Source organism: Mastigoproctus giganteus, chromosome 10, assembly GCF_048544385.1.
Source record: "Mastigoproctus giganteus isolate SK-2022 chromosome 10, ASM4854438v1, whole genome shotgun sequence".
Lineage (NCBI taxonomy): Eukaryota > Metazoa > Arthropoda > Arachnida > Uropygi > Thelyphonidae > Mastigoproctus > Mastigoproctus giganteus.
The window spans coordinates 150,732,332-150,742,547 of record NC_143584.1 but is presented as its reverse complement, the minus strand read 5'-3'; positions in this window follow the sequence as shown (position 1 = coordinate 150,742,547).

The following is a 10,216-nucleotide window of genomic DNA, read 5'->3' as shown; positions in this document are numbered from 1 at the left end:
TGCTGATAGTCAAAATTACGAGTTCCCGGGTTTACGAGTTTTTTTTCCCCAAGTATGAACAAAATCGAAAATATGAACATTAATTGCAAAAAATGAATGTTAAACAAATACCGCATTCCAAACCACGTGCGTAGCTATACAATACAGTGTACCACACTTTACGATATTAATCAGTTCTAGAGACACCATCTTATCGTTAAAATATCGTAATGTGAATCCAATAACACATTGTTTTCTGGTAATTCGTTTCAAGATCTCGGAAGTTGAAAATTTCCCTGTATAACTAGGCTATTTGTCTCTCTAAAATGTCATTTTTAATTTGTCTGCGTGCTGTATTTCGAATTATAGGTTATGTCTAACGAATCTGTTCTGTAATAATAAAAATTTATTTATTTATAATTTATGCCCCTGCTTGTGAAAAACATAATTGAACTATTTTTAATAAATTAATAAATAATGAACAAATAAAGAGATTAAATTTCAAAAAAATTCAGTGTCAAAAATTCTTAATATTGGTGTAACAATTATGGACTTTCGAAGCTTCTAGAGCAGTTTAAACTTTCTGTCTTAGGAGGATTGTTTGTTACTGGGCTTTATGGGCATCGGCGATGTGGACCATATTGCACCATTGTTTATTATGTCTAGAAACCAAGTGGCAAGAAGCGAAACCACTAAACTGTCACAGAAGACAACTCAAGAGAGTGGCATCATTGATATTTTTTGAAGCTTGTTTGTTGTTTTGGTTTTTAGGAGCATTAGCAACTAAGGCCATATTGCTCCGGGATATGCGGTGGTCATTCCCTGACCTTTCCGCATCCTCCGTATTTGGTGGTGACGGGCTGAAACCCCGGGCCAATCAAGAAGCTTGTGCTACACACTGCTGCTCCTTCCCACCTGGCTACGGAGGCGCCAGCCATCTTTTGAAGCGATGTTTAACCAATTCAGAATCTTTCAAAAAAATATTATAATGAGGATCCTACTCTTTTTTTTTTTTTTTTTTTTGTAATGAAGTGTTAAAGAGAAAAAAGTTTTTTTTCCGCATGTTGATGCAGAGTTTTCGAAATATTGCTACCGATAGCAAATAAAACAGCCATCAGAGATTAAGGCAATTTCCTGAGCACATTAGTAGTAATTGTATTGTATTTTTCAATCTTTCAAGCTGTAAAAAATATGTAAAATTTTAAAATGTACCTACTTTGTAAACCCATTCAATAAAGTGGTCTTGAATTTGAAAACTGTTAACATGTATTGAGAGTCTTCCAACTGAAGACTTAAACATAAGAAAGTCTTCCACTGAAGACTTAAACATAAGATGGGATCTATCCAGTTATATTAAAGGAGGTGGCAAAGCAACTAAGCAAACCGCATATCCCGGAGCCATAATTATGAGAGCACCCTTGGACTCAGGGGAGGTCCCCACGGACTGGACATGTGCAAATGTATCCCCAATTCACAAAGGGGGATCGAAGGGTGACACGAGTAATTACAGACCAGTTATTTTAACTTCTGTTCCGGGTAAAATAATGGAGTCACTGGTTAAAGATGCATTGCAGGATCATCTAGACAAGACTGCAGCAATAATTCAGACACAGCATGGGTTTGTTAAGGGAAAGTCTTTTCTGACAAATTTGATAGGATATTATGATGTGGTTACAAAGGAACTGAATGCAAAAAATAATTTTTATATCGTATATTTTGATTTCAGGAAAGCTTTTGACACTGTTGCGCATGGAAGACTATTGTACAAATTGGAGCAGAATGGTATTAAGGGTAAGTTGCTACAATGGACAAAAGGATGGTTGAGTGGGAGAAGACAGAGAGAGGTAATTAATGGGTGCTGCTCTTCGTGGACTAATGTTATTAGTGGACTCCCACAGGGTTCGGTGTTTGGTCCTCTGTTGTTTTGTATATTTATCAATGATATTGATGAAGATATATCAGGCTTAGTGTCGAAGTTTGCAGATGATACAAAGGTTGGCAGGGTTGTTAATGACAGTAATGGCAGTTTGATACTGCAACAGGATCTAGATAATTTGGGCAGATGGGCTAAGAAGTGGCAACTGAAATTTAACCTTGACAAATGCAAAGTACTGCATATGGGTAGAAGTAACCCCAGAGAAACGTACCAACTGTGTGGTACTACACTTAAAGTGGTAGAAAATGAAAAAGACCTGGGAGTAATTGTGCAGTCAGATATGAAGTTTTCTGAGCAATGCAGACAGGCTGCCAGGGCAGGTCATGGGGTTTTGTCAATGATATATACGAATTTGGCTAGCAGGGAAAAGGAGGTGATTGTCCCTCTGTATAAGGCAATGGTCAGGCCACGCCTTGAGTACTGCGTACAGGTCTGGAGGTCTCATTTTAGGAAGGATGTAGAGTTGCTAGAATGAGGACAAAGAAGGGTAACAAGATTGGTGAGGGGAACAAAGGGGTGCGCTTACCAAGAAAGGCTTAAGTTCTGCAGATTGCAGCGCCTGGAGAGTAGGCACCTGCGAGGTGATTTGATTGACGTGTATAAGGCCTTGAATGGCTTGAGCAAGCTGAATGCTGATGGGATTCTTCCTCTTTCTCAGGTTAAGAACCTGAGGGGGCACATTTTCAAATTGAGGAAAGATAGTTGTAGAATAGATGTGCGGAAATTTGCCTTTAGCCAGCGGATGGTTAATTGCTGGAACAAAGTTCCATCTGTCGTTGTGGAAGTTGATAGGTTAAATAAATTTAAGGAGAACTGGACAGGCATTTTGAGGGAATGGTGTGATTTTTTTTTTTTTTTTTTTTTTTCGCTGATACTGCATAAGCTCATACACTTACTTTCTTGCATCACATGCCACTACTACTACTACTACTACTGCTACTACTACTACTACTGCTACTACTACTACTACTACTACTACTACTACTACTACTACTACTACTACTACTACTACTACTACTACGACGACGACGACGACGACGTATGTGCGGCGCCTCCGTAGCCAGGTGGGAAGGAGCAGCAGTGCGTAGCACACGCTTCTTGATTAGACCTGGGTTCGAGCCCGTCACCACCAAATATGGAGGATGCGGAAAGGTCAGAGAATGACCACCGCATATCCCGGAGCAATATGGCCTTAGTTGCTAATGCTCCTAAAAACCAAATAACAACAACAACAACTACTACGTATGAGTCTTTAGTTGAACTTTCAACATCGTAACATGAGAATCGATGTAACAATGGAGGAGGTCTCACCAGTCTCAGTAAACTGCCAGAGCTAGTCATTCCATACGTTCAGTAATTTCTCCTTCATCGTTTCGGATGGAACAAATTGATTCCTGTAATATGTCCCTGAAAGGCTTATCTTTACTTTAAAGAGGTGTAGTAGCATCATTATTAGAATACTGGAGCGCTCCGCTTCGAGATCATATCGAGAGCGGGTTTCGAAACTGACTGATGGTATTAATCGACAAAAATACGACCCACAAAACGCTTTGCTACTGTAGGATTAAAAATAAACTGAAACCAATTATTTTACCTGAAGTTATTTTCAACCATTTCCACAATAAAGTACCTTCATTTTCGACAACAGAACTGTTTGATTCAGCGTTGTTTTCTCTTTTTAATCATCTTTTTCTTTATAAGTAATTAGGCGTATAATCAGTAAAATGAAATATCTTTAATCACAAATAGATACCTGTAGCTTTCGAGACTAAACGTGCCTCTTTGTCAACAGGAAATGGAAACTTTAGAGATAAAAATTATTCTAACGGACACAGTTGTGCGTGCCGTGAGGCATGCGAGGTCACGAGGTAGGTCATTCAATCATTATACTGGTGTTCATTGTTGCTGTATGGACGTGCGTAGTTTCTTCAGCGCTTGTCTAGACATAAAAGATTATCCTCACCTTTTTATTTTAATTTTTTCTGATACTTGCATTCTGCTGTTACTTGTTTTTGGCCAGATAGACTAAGAATGTTGTATTGAGCTTGTCCTGTCTTCTGTCACCTGGATATTTAGGATTTTAAAATGTTAATTAACTAGTACAGTACCAGACAATGATTTTCATGATAATTTGCAAAATAAAAACTTAAATATATAAGTATATACATTCAGATGGTTGCTTTCTGTTTTTTTCCAATTGCATCGCGTTCCTAACCAGGCGTTTATATACAAGTTTTAGCTGTGAGCAATGTTATGAATCTTTGTTCGCGTACATATTCTTATATACTCGGGTGACTTGTAATTGTGTCTTAATTATCTGTTTGAACCTGTTGTATTCTTGTTTATCTTTGGTTGTTTAGAGGAAGATTCACTACTAAAAACATGTGGATTCTTACAGCCATTCGTTTTCTCTTAACTGCTACTAATAACACTAGCCAAAACAATTTTTACCTCCGAGAACTTGAATGCTGTTTTTAACCAATTTTTATGCGTAGATAAATAAATTTTCTGTTTATACTCCGGGACGACCAAACGGTCAGAGGAGTTCACAAGATAGACAGAATACTGTATAAGAAACAGCACCGTATTCAGCAGTCACGGGCTTGAACCCCGGTCACTCAAGGCACATGTACTTGTGCACCCACGCGCCTGACCACTAGGCCACGGCGGCCTACTAATTTCGAAAATCACCATGATGGTTTCACATCGCATCACAGTTATTAAATATAGAGGGAGTTACGTTTTACCAAAATATATATGATAATTTCACATAATCCAGCCAGTTATGTATGACATACTGATTTATTTTAACATATATAGCTAATTCTCTTAATTTTAGCAATCGATTCTGGTTTTTATTTTCTTGTGATAACATAATCAGACTTCTACCTATGGTCTTTCGGTTCAAATTCGGATTCGACAATTTACAATTTGAAGAGAGCATACTTAGCGTTTTTGGTAAGGATTTTTGTAGGCTGTACCACGGTTTTCCAAGTATTAACTCATCGTGACATTTTCTCAGGTTTGTAAATCTATCTATCCTCCAAACATAAACAGCCCCTCGAGAGTAGGCTGCGGCTCGCAACCCTTGCGGTAGCAGTAAAATAATTTCCGGCTCTACCTATCGATTCGCAAATTTTTTCCTTTCGGTGTTTTCACACGAGTAGAACTAGTAAGTTGCCACGTCTGTGTACTGTCTAGTGATAAAAATTGAATTTGTGTTGTTTTTATATTGTAGTGTTGGGGGCCAGTACCAGTGCCCCCCCAGAGTGGGGATAACAGAGTGGGGAAGATAATAGTGTTCAAGTTGAAGATTCCCCGGAAGACTCCACTTTACAAGATATCGACCATCAGCCAGTAAGTACAGGTAGCGAGGTACATTTAATCAAACAAGATGAGTTGAATGATTTGATTAGAGACTTAAATTTGCTGAAAGAACAAGCTGAACTGTTAGGTTCTAGGTTACAGCAGTGGAATATACTAGAAGCTGCTGGAACAAAGGTTTTGAAACAAAGGTGTTTTGAAAAAGACATGAAACGTTTTCGAAATATTTTGCTACAGAGGACAGTATATGTTTTTGCAAAGATATTAATGGATTTCTGATAGAACTAGGTGTCGCGAATAAGTGAGATGAATGGCGTTTATTCATGGATGCCTCGAAATTAATTTTAAAAGCAGTTTTGCTTCATAATGGCAACGAATTTCCATTAGTTCCTGTGTTTCATTCAGTTGGAATTAAAGAAAGTCATGAGAACATGTTCTACATGCTATAAAATACCAGGATTATGGTTGGAAGTGATCTTAAGGTGTCGCGCATAAGTCAAAAATGGGGGTTTAAGAAAATATTGTTGTTTTTTGTGTTTGTGGGACAGCCGTGCGACAGAAGAATATTTTTATGTTGTGTAACATTGGGACAAGCGGGACGAGTTCATAACAAGGTTCTTCTTCCATCCATGCACATCAAACTTTGGATTGATGAAAAATTTCGTGAAGGGACTAGATAAAGTAGGTAACGGATTTGCATACTTGAGAAGTGTGTTTCCTAATTTAACATATGCTAAACTTAAGGAAGGAATTTTTGTAGGATCCCAAATTAGGAAACTCCTGAAAGATGACGTGTTCAGCTCAGTTAAAAGAGGTTGGTTGAAAGAGGTTACTCGAGTGCTACAAACACATGTGCTGTCGAATGTCGTTGAAAATTCATTTTCTTCATTTCTATATCGAATTTTTTCCCGAAAATCTGGGAGATGTGAGTGAGCGATTTCATCAAGATATTTCCACCATAGAAAAGCGGTACCAAGGTCACTGGGGTCCTGTAATGATGGGGGATTACTGCTGGTTCTTTGTGAGAGAAGTAAGCAGGAATATAAGGGAAAATCCCTTAGTAGCAAACATTTTTAAGGTCAGCAAACATAAGCAAACATAATGTAAGCAAACATAATTATATATTATTGAAATATAACTACATTTATTTCGCTATGATTTATGATTTTTTCCGAAGTTAAATGAGTTGTAGAGAACGTATAATTTATTTTTTACACTTGTATTACAAACTTCAATTATACGTATATATCCCTTTATTTTAATATTAAACGTTGGTACGACTTTTGATATAGACGTGATAGAGACTATTTATGGTGATTTTCGGAATCAGCACATTTTTTCCCTCCAGAATCACATATTTTCATTGCGAAGGTGTGACAAAAAATATTTTTGTTTGCTAGTGAAATCTGACCTAGGTTGCGATTGAAGAATGCTAAAGGAGTGGGGATGCATAAGATTGTTCTTCCATTTAGGCCACACAAATATGCGAACCAATTGTAGACTCTCGCTGAAATTTTCTGTTTATCTATAAATCGCGCTTATTTTATGATGTCAAGATTTCCATAAGTTCACGCAGTCCGTTCACACATCACAAAACACTAACTACGGAGTACCTCAAAATGCAAAAAAGTTTTAAGAAATAAAAAATACATCTTGGAATTTCGGGGTCCCGCATACAATCCTGACAGCATGTGGGGCCCTATTTTCTTTTTGGTCTGGTAACATACTGGGTCATTTTCTTTGGTGAAGCGATTACTGTTTTTTTTTTTTTTTATTATTAGTATTTTTTCCTTGTACCTCCATCACACGGCCATCCACCTCGATGGCCCAGTTAATGTACAACCGTCTTGGGTTGTCGTCAGGTTTTATCGAAGCATTCACGTAGAAAGGAGCCAGAGTTATCGAGTCCGGTAAGTGAACGTAAACTTTCTCGTATGTTCTTGTTGCTTTCATCTGTTATTTGCTGGGTGGGGTTTCAGTGGGGATGAATATTATTAGTTTTGTTTTGCTCTGATTATTTACGAAGTTCTGTAAACAGAAATATTTTTGTTTCATTCTTTGTAATCTGCATGATTAAATGGCATTAATCCGGTATACAAAATGTTACTTAAGTTGCATGAATTAGCACATTTAGCAATATATACGAGATTGGTACATGTAATTTAATTTAGTGCTTAAATTATGTAATCGAAACTTCTTTATTATGATCTGCAATTAATGAAGGAGAAAAATAAGAAGAGTGCCCAGACGTTCTGGATTAGGCGGGAGAGCCCCGAATTTCTGCCTTTTGTTCCAAGAATTGCTTGGGGGGGAAAAGTCTTGAAAAATATTCACTTCCCCCCAACGAAACTAATGTTAAACGAGAGAGAGAGAGAGAGAGAGAAGGGAATCACCAAGAAAGAGAAGAATGATGATATCCAGCTCAGAATCCTGGGTGTGCCAAGCCCATACTCACCAGATGTCAGCCTCTGGGGTTAACTAAATAAAGAACATAGACCAGATTTCCTGATAATTTCTAAAAAAATATATTCCCCCCCCCCTTATTGTAAACATTAGCATGTATTCAGTAAAATGCAAAATTTGTGTACGTTATTACTGATGCATGTAGTATTAAGTATTTTGGTTTCTGAAGTGAAATAAGTATCTTGGTTTCTGAAGTGAAATAAGTATCTTGGTTTCTGAAGTGAAATAAGTATCTTGGTTTCTGAAGTGAAATAAGTATCTTATACGTATTAGACTATAAAGCTGATATCCAGCTTTATAGTCTAATACGTATAAGGTATTCACAATATGAGATATAACTTAAAACGATGCCGCTTTGCTAATATTCTGTTCATTCAGATTTGGCTATCTATTATTGATGCTTTCGCACTATACTTATACATAGTATCTTATAGGTATAAAATGCTGGTAGGTATGGTATGGTCTTTCAAATTTTATTTTCTGAAGGCGCGTTTTCTTTCCAGTCCTATGCAGTCTATATGCACCGGTGTAATTATCACACAGAAAACGCTACAATAGAGTTCTGTGGATACTCGACGACCTATTGTCGAGTACCCGTGGGTACTCGACAATACCAGAACCAACCCGCGGTTGGTTCTGGGGTAATTTTTCGGTTCACGGGTGGGCAGTTCCAGTTTTTATAAATAAATCACTGCCACACAACCACCACAGCCAGCAGTGTAGCCAGTCAGCGAGATTTTTCTGTACCTTGATTTCTAATCAAAGAAAGAACAACGTTGAACCCAGAGACCGTTGATGATGTCCTTTTTAAGCATAGTAAAAATATATGAAATTAATTATTTATGAATATATTTTCATTATATTTTTTCTATTTAATTATTTAAAAAATTTTTTTTCTATATTATATACAATAAAAGTATTAATATTGTTGATGATTGATTTTTTGCGTTATTACTGATGTGTAAAAAATGAAGACAAATTATGCGTTATATGTCAGTTTTTTTCCCTTCCTTTTATTTTGTGGGTACAAACAATGCGTGTCGGGTTTAGTAGCTGTTCCATTTACTGTGGATAAGGGTGGAGAGCGAGCCTAATGTAGTGTACCTGCGCAGGACTCTGCCCTACTATGTCTAGGTCAGCTATTTAAAATTATTATGGGGATTTAAAGATGCGCCTCTGTATACATAAAAAAACCAACGTTTTTAAAAAATTAATTTTTTCTTATTTTAGAATTTTAACATGTCAGGAACTAGGTTGCGTCGCATCCACTTCACTTCTGTTCCCTTTGCACAGCCTGCTCACATATACGCTGTATACTTCGTTATAAAATAAATAAATAATCTGTTTATACTCCGGGACGACCAAACGGTCAGAGGAGTTCACAAATAGACAGAATACAAGAAACAGCACCGTATTCAGTAGTCACGGGCTTGAACCCCGGTCACTCAAGGCACGTGTACTTATGCACCCGCGCGCCTGACCACTAGGCTACGGCGGCCTACACTCTGCAGTCTCCCATTTTCGTAGAAAAATTTACATATACCAGGATCAATAAGTAATGTACAATTACTCACACATTTATGATGTACACCTGTTGTACTACCAATCACCCATTAACAACTTAATATAATTTTTCTGGAGATCTGAAGATATCGATAGACAAAGTAACAGCCGTTTCCGGCAATGGTGTGTAATGGAGTTCCTGTTCAAATCGGGTGATTAGTCGGCCACATCTATCCATTGGAAACTCCTGGCAGTCTATATGGACCACACAGTTGATCGAAGTAATGTTCATAGGTGGCTCCAGTGGTTTCGGTAAGGTGATTTCGACATCGAGGACAAACCAAGGGCGGGAGGACCAACGTTTGTCACAAACAGTGAAAACGAATAACTCATCGACCAGCTCATTCGAAATGACAGGTGCATGACCACCAAACAAGTGATGGACTCTGTGAAAATGTCAAAGGAAGTGTTTTGACCGTCATCATCAACAGACTGGGGGTAGAAAAAAATTTGTTCTTAATGGATGCCTAAGCTGCTCACACTGGTGCTGGCGGTTCTGAGTGCTTGAAATGGGTCGTCACATGTAATGAAACATGGCCCTTCCATACACATAAACACAGTACTATACAATATATATATATATATATATATATATATTTTTTTTTTTTTTTTTAAATTCCACTTTTCCACGAGAAATTCTTTGTACAGTGTCCTTCGTGATTTGAATTTCCACAAAAGCCTAAGTATTTTATTCAAAAAGCACTTGAAGTCGTCACCATTCTTATCCAATGCCTTCACAATTCATCATAATTGTGAAGGCATTGAATAAGTGAATGTGAAGTAAAGTAATATAAATGTCATATTAGGGCCACCCAAAAACTAATTCATCTGTCTATGTATTATGCCATTGTATTATGTCCATAAATTGTGTGTTCTCTGGTCGATTTTCCTGTTTTTCTGGGCGAAAAACCCCGAGTTTTCCGGGGAGGGGAGGAACCTTGCTGTCCATGC